Genomic DNA, 16,496 nt, shown 5'->3' with positions numbered 1-16,496 from the left:
TTTGGTGCTTTGATAATTATTTTTATCATGGAAATATAATAGTTAAAAAGCATATGGTCACACTTACTGACCAGGCTGACTTTTGGGTCAGCTAGGTTGAGTCTCATAGTGGTACTTCATGATGCTTTGAACATGAAATTTTTTTCCACAAGTGCATACCTAACAGAGGATTTATTTTCTATTTCTTGTTTTTTGGGAGTCAGAAGAGTTTATGGAAGAGAGCAGGAAACCCAAATGATGCAAAGCCTCCACATTATGCATGAAGCACATGGCCCAACTGTGCTTTATGGTCTCCACACACATGTGCACCCAAAAAAAGACAGAGGAGCAGCCCAAAATTAAATTTCATTGTGACAGAATATCAGCAACTGTTGCTCCTGAGTGTTCCCTTCCCTTCATTTGGAGTCCCAAAACTTGTATTTCCTTTATAAGTTCAATCCTGGATTCATTCTTTAGCCTTTACTGCATCTCTACACACTGGTTCACCCTGTTCCAAGTTCGCTTAGTCCAACCGCACAAGTTATTCCAAGTACTCTTTCCTGACTTCATACATTTTGATTTTTGATACCCATTTTAGGAGTCCAAATCGGTTCGGGTTCGGTTTGCAGGTTAGAGCACCATTCGGTTTCGGCTCGGTACGGGCTAAACCGACAGACCACCAAATAGCACTACCGATAGGACCGATCAAACACTGAAATTGACCCCCGAACCCTAAAAACCCTACATAATTCTGACCCAAAACCAGTTTATACCCTGTTTTCAAACCGAATCAAACTGAACCCGAGTTCAGACCGAATCCAAACTGAGCTGAAACTGAAAAGTCCTTATTGATTAGGTTTCGGTTTCCCTAAAACTCACACCGAAACAGAAAAACTGAACCGAACCACCTGATTGACACCTTACTCATGGGTGTGTGAATGTTTTGAGTGAATTTTTAACACTATCTGTTGCTTTTTTTTTTTTTATGCTTTTTATTCTCTCGTTTTTTGGGATAACTTCAAGCATTTGGTATGGATTCTGCTATAGAGTCTATCACTCCTGAGAATCATTGAGCAAATAAAATTACTTCATTGAATAATTTATCCTGAGTATTAGCATTTTAGCAGATTGTGAAAGTTATAGTGCTTCTTAACCAATCCCTTTCCCCTTTATATGTTAATTTAAGAAAATACAGTATATGAAAAAAAAGAAGAAATTTACTATTTTTGGGGTCATTCATCTGTACACCCTGTGACATTTTCTTCTGTAATGCCTTGTTTGTTGTACAGCAAAGTCTACAAAGTATAAAGTACAAGACTACTTAAAAGACAATTTGGATCTTCTATTGCCGAGCAGCCTGTCCTGCGCTGTGCTGTGCAAATACAGCGAAATGCACAATGACCGCCTTACCCCTGCCCGAGCGTCTTACCTGAGTGACACTTCCCCACTGGCCACAGAAAATTAGGAATGGTTTCGTGGAAGAAGAAAACCTGCCACGACCATTTGTATTTCTTCTCCTTCACCCATTAAAGTGAGGCTTTGACCTAGCATCCATGGAAACAGAAATATTTCATTGTTGAGATGACTAACATATTTCAAACCTCATCTTGAAAAAAAAAAATCTCTGGGAAAGGATAACAGGTGGTAGGGAGATTACTTGTTCTGGATTGGATTTGATGTGCTTGGAGGTACCTTGCGAAAGCTTTCTTTTACCTGCTTCATGGGCTGCTTCTTCATTTCTGCCTCCAAATTTTCCTTAGCTTGAGAATGCATTGAAGGTTGTGATTGTAATGGCAGAACTCTTGCTTGGCCTTGGTTTGCCCCTAAAGAAAACAGTAGTGCCAGTGCAAGTAAAACTACCCATGATCTGCAGTACCAACCCATCATTGTTCTCTTGCTCTCCTTGTCTTCTTACTATATTTTGAAGATGATTAGTGAGAAGTGTTACTTATATATATGTTTGATTTATATCTCTCTCTCTCTCTGTTTCTGAGTCAGTAGATGAGTGGGTCATGTGATGCATCTTTGACTGTTCCAGTTTTGAACTAATCTCTGAGTTGGGTTGCTTTAAACCTATAGTTTAAGAGGAGTCATGTGATCCAGCACGTGATAACAGTTTTGGGTTTTTATAAACTCAAGCTTCTGTAGTCATTCCAGGGTAGAAGATTTCACATTTGCTTACTCAAATTTGTTTTCTATTAACTTTTGTTTTGTTCTGTTTGTTTTAGAATCTATAAAGGACCATAACATTTCCCCTGGAACCAAAAAACAATTGGAGTTGGTCTAACTTGGGTTTGATTGCTCACTCAATCAGTCAAACCCATGGCCTTGGCTTTCTCCTTCCAACATATTTGATTGATTATAGTTCCACATGACTGTACTGTGTTTGTCTACATAGAAATTTCTTATACTCTCCAACTGTTTGATTAGGTTGTAAAAATATAAAGAATTCTTTACTGTAAAATATTCAAAATCAGATCTTGAAAAAACTCTTAAGGGTTTATGAACATGCTTAGGCAGCGGCCCCTGCACACATCTCGAAGGAGGTAAAGAAGGAATCCAATGAGATTATGAAACAAATATCTTTGCCAAATCTCTATATAGTGTTAATTATTAAAGATTATACGAATTGGGATTTGAAAAATTTTTGTTCTTCTTGAGTAGATCATAGGTCATCAGAAATCTTTGTAACAGTCCACGGTCAAAGTATTATCTTTGATTTTTTGTTTTCCACATTTAAACATGTAAGCCCAAAACTGGCAAAACAGTATTTGCTTCCATCCAATGGTAATGTGAGAAGAACATGTCAGAACAAACACAAAACAAAATACGAACAGAAACGAAAAACAGAGTAAGATGACAGATATTTAACATGGTTCACACACCAATATGGTATGCTAATCCACAGGTGAAGTTGAAGATGTTTTACTATGTAAATCGGAGAAAGTTACTATGGAGAACACCCAAATCAGTGTAGTTGTTCTCTCCTAGAAACCCTAAATCGAAAAATGCGGGTAAAGAATATAAATACTCCTCCATCAGGTTGGGTTGAACCGTACTGTGGGGATTTCGTCCCCACACCCCCAACGAGATCAGTGATGGACTCCGTGCTTGGGCCTATCGCTACCAAAAAGTTCCATTCGGATTGCTACAAAAAATGTCAGAGTGGGTCATTTTTCGAAACGAGTACAAAAATTTGAGGCATACATAACAAAACACAAACAAATAGTTCACCTCCGGTTCCCTTCTTTGGCCAGGTAGGATGTCTACTGCTCTTTCTGGAGGCTAGGCTTCCTCAACTCGCCTGCGTTTTCATGGTTGCCCAGCCAATTTTTTGAAGGAAAAAAACTCAAACCTAACTTAGCATCCAAGAGGGTGTGGCCAAGGTTTTAAAATGTGGAATCGGAGATAGAATTGGACAATGATGATTCCAATCTGGATTGGATCGGAATTGGTCGGAATCAGCCTTCAAGAACCCTGGAATCGAGGCGGGATTTGGTTTCTTTTCGGATCTAGTATTGGAACTGATGGTTAAAATTGAGACCGAACTAAATTTGAGAATCTATTTTAGTTTGTTAATATAGTATATATTACTAATATTAGTATTAGATTTTATAATGCTATTATATCATAGTATAATATTATAATATTTATGGCCATATGTTCTCTGTGCCGGGGATGCAGAATGCACCCAGACACATGGGGGGTGCACGAATTGACCGCTCCGCCCCCCTAAATGGTTGAAATGATCACCCCATGTGTCTGAGCACAGCCTATACTCCCAAACAGAGAACAATCTCCATATATATAAACCGTGTAAGAACCAAATAAAAACTAGAATCAAACAGGTTTGATACGAGCATCGATTTACAGTTATACAGATCTAGATCACACCAACACTCCCTAGAATCAAACCGAAACCAAACCAAGTATGCGGTTCGGACCGATTTACACCTTTATTATTATTGACAACAGCAATATAGAGTTAAGCCAACCAATGGGAGGCCAAATGAAGTCTCAATCTTTCCACTCCAAACATAAAATTGGTTAAAAACACTTGAATGACACTGTTAGGTACTAGGAAGTCAACAAAGCATCATGTGAGCACCACCACCGCCGATTCATAAAGAAAATAAATATTACAAAAGCTCTCCTACAAGTCATTACAATCGGATAAGACAAGGGTCCTTATTGATTGATTGGTATATTAAAAGAGACTAGGTTGTGGAGGAGCATCAGTTTAATTTTCTTGGACCTTGCATGTGATTTTCCATACATCTCATGTATTTAAGTGTCCTTTGGGAACTGGTAACCGGCTGCATCACCAGGTTGATCTAAATAAGGATTGGAGAATTTGAAAGAAAGCCATAAATTTTGTCAGCTTCCCCATCTCATTTTATTGACTTGAATATTTTTCTTGATTTGATTTATCTCAAAAAGAGTATAAATATAGATTATAAAGATTACAATCCTAGTCAGTCTAAACTAGGAAAGAGATTTTAGAGGATTATATAACTTTACAAGCTTGTGAGATTCACAATCAAATTTGCTAAATGGAGAAACTAGGAAAGAGATTTTAGAGGATTATATAACTTTACAAGCTTGTGAGATTCACAATCAAATTTGCTAAATGGAGAAAGGTTTATTATCACATGTGATAATAAACTAAGAAAGGAAACTCGGCTGGGTTTCTCTCAATACACCCCCTCAAGATGGAGAATTGGGCAGCTGAATCTTCAGCTTGTCTCATAAAAAATAAAACCGCGCCGAAACAAGGAGCTTTGTGAGAGTATCTGCAAGTTGATCATGTGTAGAAATAAACTGGACTTGCAACTGCTTCTTGGACACACGATCATGAACAAAGTAAAAGTCAATTTCCATAAGCTTCGTGTGCGCATGAAAGACTGGATTTACTAAGAGATAGGTGTCACCAATTTTATCGCACCAGAGGATCGGCAGACCAGCCAGGGGATATCCAAGTTCACCCAGTAAAGATTCCAGCCAAATTAACTCAGGAGATGCATCAGCTAGTGATTTGTACTCGGCTTCTGTGGAGGAACAGGCAACAGTTCGTTGGTTGCGTGAGGTCCAGGAAATCAGGTTTGGACCAAGAAAAAATTGCAAAACCATCTATGGATTCCCGATCAGTATTGTCACCAGCCTAATCAGGATCAGAGAAGGCTTGAAGCAAGCGAGAAGAAGAGCGTTCAATAAGCAAGCCAAGGGAGACCATTGAGGGCATCCAATTGAGATCTGTAATAGCAACGGTCTGTGGAGTGATTGGTACGTCGAAAAATTGAACACCAGAATAGGCCAGGCAGTTGATTGAGGATGCCACGACCTCCACGGCCACCACGACCCCTCCCACCCCTACCTCCACGACCACCCCGATTTGGAGAGGGGGAGCTAGGAGCACCAGGGGAGGAAGAGCGTTGAACAGTATTGGTAGAGGGAGGAGCACCATATTGAGCATCAGTAAGTGTTAGTTTATTCAGTGAAGTTCCATGAAGAAATTCATGGCTCAGTAGCATCGCATGCAGATCATCATAGGAAATAGGGTCAGTCCGTGTCAAAAGAGAGGATACCATATCACGAAAGTCAGTCTTGAGACCACGATATATGTGGACATTAAGGCACTAGGACGTAGAGCATGGCCGACAGCATTAAGTTCGGCAACAATTGATTTGGTGTGTTGCAAATATTGGGACACAAATTCATTAGGCTTCTGTTGAATCTCTTGTAAGGCCATAGTGAGAGACATGATATAGCTTTCAGAGGGAGTCGAGAAAGCAGTAGATAGTGTCTCCTAGATTTTACGATTGGTCCGCTTGCCAACAATAAGAGGAAAGACCTCCTCAGAGAGAGCGACAATGAGAAAACTTCGAATCAAAGAATCTTGGCGACGCCAAGTAGCAGCAACAATAGGCTCGATTGGACATGGTGTGGTGCCATCAAGATGTCCATACAAGTTCTGCCCATCCAAAAAGGGCTCAATTTGTGTTTCCCAGAAAAGAAAATTCTTGGAGTTGAGCTTTATGGAGATATAATGGTGTGCTAGATGGAATGATGGAGAGGAGGTAGAACCTGCGGCAAGAAGAGAATCTGAAGCAGTCACGACTGTATTAGAGGAGACTTCATTGAGTTTGTCCCCCTTAATGAAGAAGTAGAAGATTAAAAAAAAAAAAAAAAAAAACAGAAGAGAGAGAGAGCTCGGTGAAGCTAATGGGAACTGTCTACCATATTGACTTGAATATTATCCTTAATTTGATTTCTCTCAAAGAGAGTATAAATATAGATTACAAAGATTACAATCCCAATCAGTCTAAACTAGGACAGAGATTTCAAGGGATTACATTGAATATTAACTTTACAAGCTTGTGAAATTCACAATCAAATTTGCTAAATGGAGAAAGGTTTATTATCACATGTGATAATAAACCGAGAAAGGAAACTCGGTTGGGTTTCTCTCAATATATTTGACATTAATTTGTAGCTCTTACTTATAGAAAGGCTGAAAATTTCATCCTCCTGTGGGTCATATATTCATCTATATAATTATTTGATAATGGCTGAATCTTTCCCAGCCAACAGCATCAATTCGACCATTCCCCCCCTCACCACCAATTCACCAAAACCAATACTGTCCACCTATAACCAAACTCAACAGACTCAATCCCAAGAATCTTGGCCGGGTCCCCCCAAAATTAACCACCCCAAACCCTCCCCTGACCTATCCAGAAAGCATGTAACCCAAAAGGCTGAGGAAAGAGAAACAATCAGATGAACCACTTTCACCGATGGACCAAGATATGCAACATTTTTTAACGATCGGCTCCTTGACGGTAAATGGGAATCAGCCCCATGGGCAGCACTAAAAATCCTTAACTGGAACTATCAAGGGTTGGGGAGACTCTTAACCCTGTTCTCTCCTAAATCTCTCCCAAGCTGATTGTGCGGATGCCATCTTTTAATGGAAACTCGATGTACTGCCTCTAAACTTGATAAACTCAACAAGAAAATGGACATGTTTTATATGAATCCTTAAAGCATTGGAGGTGGTTTAGTTTTGTTTTGCCAACATCACATCCAACTGAATATTTTGAGTGTAGATCATCAGATTATTGATACTGAAATCTTTGTTCTCTAAGAAGCTCTATTCTTTTCTTACATGTGTTTATGGGGATCCAGTCCGTTCTAATCATATAAATGTTTGGAACAAAATCAGCGACCTCGACTCCTCCCGTCTTGACAATTGGGTTTGCGTGGGGGATTTTAATTCCTATCTTTCTTGGCAAGAAAAGGCTTCAAAGGTCCGATGTACACCTGGTCGAACAAGAGGAAAGGTGCTGTAAATATTTACATAAGACTTGATAAAGCCTTGGCTAATCATGCTTGGAGAACCTCTTATGCTGAGGTTGTTGTTTTCATTAGGCCTACTATTGGCTCGAATCATAATCCGATCATGATTGATTCTATCGGGGGAAAACAAAAAGGTCGTTTGAATGAAGATCTCAATTGCATTTAAATTTGTCTCATTCCCAAAGTAAAGAACCTTGAATCGACTGATTGGTTTCGACCTATAAGCTTGTGTGGTGTTGCAGTTAAGGTATCATTTCCAAGATTTTGGCCACCTGCCTGCACGGTTTTCTTAATGTTATCACAGCACCATCTCAGTCGGCCTTCATTCCTTCAAGACTCATCTTTGATAACATCTTAATGGCTGTCGTGAGCCCTATTGCAATGCTAGTGGTCAAGCTATTAATTTGAGGAAATCCATGGTTACCTTCAGTCCCAATACTCCTATTAAATTTTGGCGTTGGTTCTCTAGAATTCTCAAAGTTTCCTTGGTGATGGTAAAGTATCTTGGTCTTCCGGTTGAGTTTGGTACATCCAAAAGCCAGGTCTTCAAGTACATCAACGACAATATCTCCCAAAAAATGGAGAACTGGAAACTCAAGCTTCTATCCCATGCCGGAAAGGATATCTTACTCAAATCGGTAGCTTTCTCCCTACCCAACTTTGCTTGCTCCCACTGCAAGCTCCCTAAATCCCTCCACAAACACATGAGACAAAGTTTGGTCAATTTATTTTGGGGTAGCTCAGATGGAAAATAAAAAACCCACTAGGTCTCATGGGATAGGTTATGTTGCTCCAACAAAAAAGGGGGCTTGGGTTTCAAAGATTCAGCCATTCAAAACATAGCTCTTCTTAGTAAAGTTGCTTGGAGGCTTTGGAAGGAACCAGAATCTATCTAGGCTAAGTTTCTTAAAGCTATATATTACCCCTATACCTCCTTTCTAGAAGCCTCCTTGGTCACCAACCTTCTTGAGCTTGGCGCAGTATTTTAGAGGGAAGAAAGGCTTTACTTGCTGGTGTCGTCTGAAAAATTGAAACAAACACTTTGGTGAATCTATGGGAAGATAAATGGTTATCCTCCCTACCTGGCTTTCAATTCCAGCACCCTAAACCACCAAGCTGTCCCATAAACTTGGTCTCTAATATCATAGATTACATAAATAGGAAATGGGATTCAGATTTGATAAGGGAATACTTACATCCTTTGGACGCTAAAGCCATTCAAGTTATACAACTTAGACTTTTTCCTAAGGAAGATGTGCAAATCTAGGTAGGCTCTACGCAATGTGGAGAGGAATCTATAGGCCACACCAATGGTGGTGCAGGGAATGGTATCATCTACATAGGCATCACAGAACAGGAGAGTATGTGTTAAGTGTGGACCCTCCATTATGTTCGAGGGCAAAGGTTGAAATCTACACTATGGAACATGTGTTTCTTTTTCCCATACATTTTATGAACAAAAAGCTCCATATTTGAATGACCCTCCAAATGGGGAAGCACCTCTTGGCATGGTGGTGGCTGGTAGTATAGTAGACCAATGGCTTAAGTCCAAGGAGAGGTCGCATGTTCGACTCTCCCCTCACCCCCTCCTCCAATTAGTATTTCTTAGGAACAAGAAAAAAAAACTACTAGCTCAAAAACAATTTTGCTGAACAGAAATGTTTCATATAGGCCCTAAATAGTTTTTTTTTTTAATAGTAATAGTTGTATAAAAATGAAGATAATGTATTGTGTTTCTTTTATGTCAACAAATTGGCTTGCTAACTCGAGTATTGGCTCGGCAACTTGGCCGAGTTGATGCCTTATGTGTAGACTCGGTTGAGTCAACCTTGTCACTCGAGTGATTCATGTGAGTCAATCCAGTCCACTAAGTACGAATAAAAAAAAATCAATGTTTTTCTTAAAAATCTTAAGCAGGAGGGAATCAAACTTATGACCTTTGATATCCAAGGAATACAAAACTCACCCTGCTGAGTGATAACTACTATGCTAGAAGCATCTAAAGATTGTTTCATACTAAATTAATTATGGGAGAGGGTTTGCCGAGCTATTGGTATGGAGAGCCCACCAATCATGGAGATGGGTTATGGTTCATCAATAGGGGCAAGAGGGGAGAAAATGTTGGGAGGGTAGAGATAGAGAGAAGATCTATTGGGTAGATTTTGTCAGTAGTATAGCGATACTTTCCCTATTTATTATTTACTCTAAAAGTGAACAAATTCATTAAAAAAATATAATTATCTTAGCATATTTTTATGCGCAAAGTATTATATACGTTTTGGGAGATGGGTTCCTCTCAATGCCAGTGTGGAGAGAAATCTAAATGCCATACCAATGGCAGTTCAAGGAATGATATCATCTACATAGGGATCACTGAACAAGAGAGAGTGTGTTTAGTGTGGGCCCCCTCATAATGTGAGAGGGTGAACGATGAAATCTGCACTCTAGCATCATACACTTTTTTTTTCACATACACTTTTTGAACAAAAACTCTATATTTGAAACTAGAATGGTGGTGACTGCCAGTGCAGTAAAGCATTGACCTAAATCCATGGAAAGGTTGCATGTTCAACTCCTCCCCCTCCCAATACCTCTCCACCACTAGCTGCCCTTCGTTGAGTTCGGACTTCAACTACTTGTGGCCTATGGGAGCTCAATAGGAGATGACAAAAAATACACACTCTTTGCTCCCTGTGTTGACTTAATTCTTGAGGACCCTCAAGGCGGGTCAAAAATCCAAGTCGGCAACCTATGGGATCCAAAATGGCTACCTGATGTTTCAAACACCAAGAACTCCATTTAAACCTTAAAAGTCAAATCCTTAATCCATATCCTGCATCCTAACCTAAACTCTAAAAATCTTAATCACCCTATGAACCCTAAACATAAAACCATAGAAACTTAAGACTAACCCTAATCGCTAACCCTAAAATACAAACCCCAAGACCACCTAATATCTATACTCATTGTTATCTTGGCTATTGTTTGCAGGACTTATGTTGACTTTATTGGCACTTTAGGTGAAAGAAGCTTTGTTCACTGATCACATTATTATTATTTCTTTTTTGGTAAGAAGAAATTTTATTGAAGAGAAAAAAGTGGTAACGTCAAGGCAGCCAGATTACATAATTCTTGGAGTCAAGGAGTGGAAAGAGGCCAAATTGTCTTGCACGCTAGAGACAGAGCCTTCCTGGCTAGGGAGTCGGCTACATTGTTTAACTCCCTAGAGATGTAGAAAAATTAACAATCCTCAAAAAGAGAAGACAACTATTGGATACCCACAATGATCGGGGAGATAGAGGACGGGGAGCTCTTGATGGAGTCGTTAGCAGAGATATAAGAGCTTTGCAGTCTGATTTGACTTGTATATTGTTGAAGCATTCTGAAATTACATAAAGGAGGGCCGATCAGATTGCCAGAGCTTCACTTGCGAGAGGAGTTTGGAAAGAGGCTGGATCTGAGACTGCTAGTTTCAAAATTCCTTGTTGGTCTCTTGCGATAAAACCAATGCCTCCTTTTGAGCTCTTTAGACTTAGAGTTGCATCACAACTAAATTTAAGGAAGACGATTGACGAAGTAGTCCAATGAGGTTTGGCTCAGATGATAGGAGGAGGGTTTGAGATTGGGGGCAGTGAATTCTTCGTGTTAATGCTTAGGAATTCCTTATGAGCTTTGGCCGCAATTGAGATAACCTCCTGAGGAGACAAATTCCGATGCTTGAAATGGATATCGTTTCTTGCAATCCAAAGTTGCCAACAGACAAAATAGCATAGGCTGACGATTTCCCGATCTCCTTTCTTCTCTGTTGTTCAAAAAGTAGCTAAGCTATTAAGCAATCGATGTAGCTTCGGTTCCTGAAATTGGGGAACCAAAGAAGCCAATGGATAGCCAAACCACACAGCTTTAGTGAATGGGCATTCGAGCAGAATATGATCGGCGAATTCACTAATAAATCCACAGTGAGGGCAAGAAGGATCAATGAGGATTCTTCATTGATGAAGAGCGTCGCCTGTTGCCAAGCCTGTTGCTCATGCTCTCCATAAGAAATGCCTAATCTTTGGGAGGGTAGGATTCTTTCAGATAAATTCTCAAACTTGGTCTATGATAGAACTTCATTGAGGACGACTTGAGGATAATGCATTGGTCAAACGTTTCTCAGTGGCCAAGTTAGATATCACATGATATGTTGATCTTATTGTAAAGATACCAATTGTGAGGAACCCTCTCCCAAATCTATGTAATATTTTGCACATAAAATTATGATACGATAATTATATTTTTTTAATGAATTTGTTCCATTTTAGAGTGAAAAATAAATAAGAAATGTATCACTACACTTACAGAATAAGCTACGCAACAACTCCTCTCTCTTGCAGTCCTCCTGGCACTTTCTCCTTCTTGCCCTCTGTTAAATAATCGTAACCCGTCCCCACTATTGGTGGGCTCTCCATACTAATAGCTCAGAGCGCCCTCTCCCATAATAAATTTAGTAGGAAACAATCTTTAGATGCTTCCAACATAGTTTTTATTACTCACTAGGGTGTGTTTTGTATTCCTTAGGTATTGAAGGTCTTAAGTTTGATTCTCTGATACTTACATTTTTAAGAAAAAACATCAGTTTTTTTTTTTTCCTTTTTCTGGATCTCACTCAGGGGACTTAACTTGAGTCACAAGAGTCATTCGGGTGACAAGGTTGATTCTGCCAAGTCTACACAGGAGTCAACTAGGCCAAATTGCCGAGTTAACTCTCAAAGCAGCTAGCTATGTTAGACCAATTAGTTGGCATAAGGAACAAAATACATTATCTTCATTTTAAAATTTTAATGTAACTACTATTGTTACAAAAACTATTTTGGGCCTGTATGACAACATTTCTATTCTGCAAGAGTGGTTCTTTTCTAGAAGTATTTTTTTTTCTTGTTCCTAGGGAATACTTATGGGGGATAATAATATGATGTACACATTTGATTGATGGGAGGGTAGAGACGAACATGCGACCTCTTCCTTCACTTAGGCTAGCACTCTACTGCACTGGCAGCCACCACCATGATAAGAGGTGCTTCCTCATTCGAAGAATTATTCAAAATATTTTCAACGTTCACCCTCTCACATAATGGAAGGCCCACACTAAACACACACTCCTTTTCTATGATCCCAATGTAGATGATACCATTCCTTGCACTGCCATTGGTGTGGCAGATTCATCTCCATACTGCATTGTGAGGAACCCTTCTCCCAAAATGTATATAATATTTTCTAAAAAAAATGTGCTATGATAATTATATATTTTTTTAATGAATTTGTTCAATTTTAGAGTAAACAACAAATAAGAAAAGTATTGCTACACTTTCGGCAAAAGCTACGCAACTACTACCCTCTCTATCTCTAAGATCCTCCCAACAATTTCTCCCCTCTTACCCTATTGATTAACCGTAAATTGCTCCCCTAATTGGAGGGTTCTTGATGCAGGCCCAAGTCCATCAAGTCTGCAAGGCCCATGGCCTAATTAATTCCAAGACCACTGGATCAAAAAAGAACAATTCTAAGATTAGCCTTGCTAGTGAAGAATCTCTACAATGCCTCTTGAGGTACCATAGTGGATGATGATGTGGCTCCCACTATCAAAATATCTTTGACTAAGTTCTTTTCCTGTTTAATCCTCTCTTGAAGATAGCATCAAGACTCCTCAAAACAATAACCAAGGCACCTTGATACAAGAACCAAGACATTGTACTTATTGTTTGGAGCAACCAACAAGAAAGTGGAGAAGAAGCTCTAAAGTGTTCATAAATCAAGATGTAACCTCAACCATTGGAACCTCATTTGAATCAAGGGTTGAGATGTTGTAGGAGCTTTTAGGTTTACTTTTGTTTTGCCCATAAAAGGCCTACCTATCTTATTTGTAAAGGAGAGTAGAATTTTGTTGAATAAAAATTGCTTTGAGCATTTTGTTAAGAACCATGATGAGTTCTCATTTGTGAACCTTGAAGAGTTCAACCAAGAAACCTTTGAAGAAGTTTATCTCTTTCCTAGAAAAGTAGGAGTTTTATGCCACCAATAAAGTTGATTTGCATCCTACAAAAGAAGTAAGTCACTCTACCTTCATCCCATCCAAGATACTTTTATATCCTTTCAATTACTATCACGTATAGCATAATTTCGGATATCTTCCATTGAGAATATGAAGAAACTTTATTCATAAAGGTTGTAGCCCATTCTGTTAGCTTTCATACCCAACTTGAATCACCCCAAACCGAGTTGTGAGTTGAGAGTTATAACCATTTTACTGACAGAGTACAAATCTGTCTTGTTCAGCCTTTTGTAATTGTTTGTTCTATCACTTTCCCGATCTGTTTGTTTAAGTAGCTTAGTAGAGGTTGCATCATTTGGTATCAGAGTACTAGGATGAGAGGATGGAAAAGATTCTAATCGATCATTTTTCTCCATTTGTTGATTGGAACAAACCTCCGACATTCGACAAATACTCGAATGAAGAGACCAACGAATACAGCATGTGTGGAAGTGTCAAATTAGATTCGACATTAAATTTGCAAAACTTCTCACTACAACATGTTTTTATTTTTGGAGATTTGATCGTGTCGAGACCGACGAACACGACACCATGCCAAAATCCTTATTTGGAGCCTTTGCACGAAAATAACTTTCTTTCTATATTTGCTAAGGTTGTAGCAAAAATGATGGATGCACATATCAACACCTTTAGTGCATATGAAGATCCATTTATGAAAATTACTACATTGCCATCTCAACTTCAACTTCTTTGGGTCGAGTATATTGATCCATTCTTGGAGATGTTTATACTTCAAATTTATGTTCGGTTTGTATTTAATCCCGGTGGAGCTCGAGTATTTTTGGGTGGAACAAGAATTCGAGGACAAATTCTTTTGAAGAATGAGAGAACGATGCAGGTCCAAGCCCATAAAGTCCACAAGGCCCATGGTTTAATTAATTCCAAGACCACCGGACCAAAAAAGAACCATTCTAAGATTAACTTTGCTATTGGAGAATCTTTACAATGTTTCTTAAGGTACCTTAGTGGATGATGATGTGGCTCCCACTATCAAAATATCTTTGCTAAATTCTCCTCTTTAGTCCTCTCTTGAAGATAGTATCAAGGCTCCTCAAAACAATAATCAAGGCATCTTGATACAAGAACTAAGATATTATACTTATTATTTTGAGCAACCAACAAGAAAGTGGAGAAGAAGCTCTAGATTATTCATAAATCAAGATGTAATCTCAACCATTGGAACTTCATTTGAATCAAGGGTTGAGATGTTGTAGGAGCTTTTAGGTTTCTTTTTGTTTTGCCTATAAAAAGCCTATCTATCTTATTTGTAAAGTAGAGTGGAATTTTGTTGAATAAAAATTGCTTTGAGTATTTTGTTAAGAACCATGATGGAGTTCTCATTTGTGATCCTTGAAGAGTTCAATCAAGAAACCTTTGAAGAAGTTTCTCTCCTTCTTAGAAGAGTAGAAGTTTCATTCTTCACCTACATCCTAGAAGAGTTGTAGGCCACCAATAGAGTTGATTTGCATCCTAGAAGAGAAGTAAGTCACTCTACATTCACCCCCATCCAAGATATTTTTATCTCCTTGCAATTTCTATCACTTATACCATAATTTCGGATATCTTCCATTGAGATTATGAAGAAACTTTCTTCATAAATGTTGTAGCCCATTCTATTAGCTTTCATACCCTACTTGAATCACCCCAAACCGAATTGTGAGTTGAGAGTTATAACCATTTTACTGACAGAGTACAAATCTGTCTTGTTCAGCCTTTTGTAATTGTTTGTTCTATCACTCTCTCGATCCGTTTGTTCAAGTAGCCTAGTTGAGGTTGCATCAGTTCTCCATACCAATGGCTTAGAGAACCCTTTACCATATTAAATTTAGTAGGAAACAATCTTTAGATACTTTCAGACTATAAGTTATCACTCACTAGGGTGAGTTTTGTATTCCTTGGGAATTGAAGGTCTTAAGTTTGATTCCCTCCTACTTGAATTTTGAGAAAATGATTAAATTCTTTTATTCTTACTCAAGGTGATCATAGAATCCTTAAATCCCAAACAACCAAAATTCTTAGGTTTATATATAGTAGACCATGCTATAGGAGACTACTTTTAATGCCCAATCTCGGTACTTCCCCAAAAAGCCAAACTAATATAATTCAAAGTTTTACACACTTTTTAAGAAACAAAAAACACGACATCTAATACATAAGGATAGAATAAAGCACAAACTTAATCAGAATAGCACATCCTGTCAAAATTAAAAGAGGGATTTTCCATTTTCTTAATTTATTTCTAATTCTATAAACTACATGATTCCAAGGTGCTACCATATTTCTAGCAAAAACGAAGGATTACCCACATATATGGCAAACTCAACAATAGACTTACACCCAAACTTTGAAAAACCATACTTCTAACAGCAATCAACATAGATTTATTGAACAACACCCCACTTTTTTGATAATTAATTTGTTGTCTAGACAAATCCTGAAAAAGATTCAATATAGCAAGTACTGTAGTGATATCCTCCTTTAACACTGTACAAAAAAGAAAGATATCATCTGCAAATAAGAGATGTGTAATCTTAGGGGCATTCCTCCCAACCTTAATCTCTTTAAACAATTTTATATCTGTATAAGGTTTTAGCATTTAGAAGGGAGTGTCTAAATGGCACTACTATAGGTGTATTTATAACTTGATACTTTCTTTTAATTGCCCTTGTCTTATTCCCAAAAGTTCTTTAAGATAAAGGTATGTAAGGGATTTTACAATAATTTGAAAATGACATTCATTAAATCATTATCAAAATGGGTCATTGTCATACACAATTTTTTAGTACACATATGAAATGATACTATTATCTTCATTGGAAAAAAAATCATGTCATACAAAAGGGCAAAAAAGTAAGGTTACAACATATTTGACTTATTGAGGGGTATCAATAAGAAAATCCTATTTTAAAAAACCCTTCCATAGTAATAATAAACAAAGTAGGTACAAGAAGACAAATCAATATTTCATATCATACCATGATGCATTAAATCCCACAAACTAATAAATACCTCTATCAAATCCCCATGCAAGCCTATAATAGGCTTTAGGAATATATCATATCACACC

Source organism: Telopea speciosissima, chromosome 5, assembly GCF_018873765.1.
Source record: "Telopea speciosissima isolate NSW1024214 ecotype Mountain lineage chromosome 5, Tspe_v1, whole genome shotgun sequence".
Classification (NCBI taxonomy): Eukaryota; Viridiplantae; Streptophyta; class Magnoliopsida; order Proteales; family Proteaceae; genus Telopea; species Telopea speciosissima.
This window is presented reverse-complemented; position numbering follows the sequence as displayed.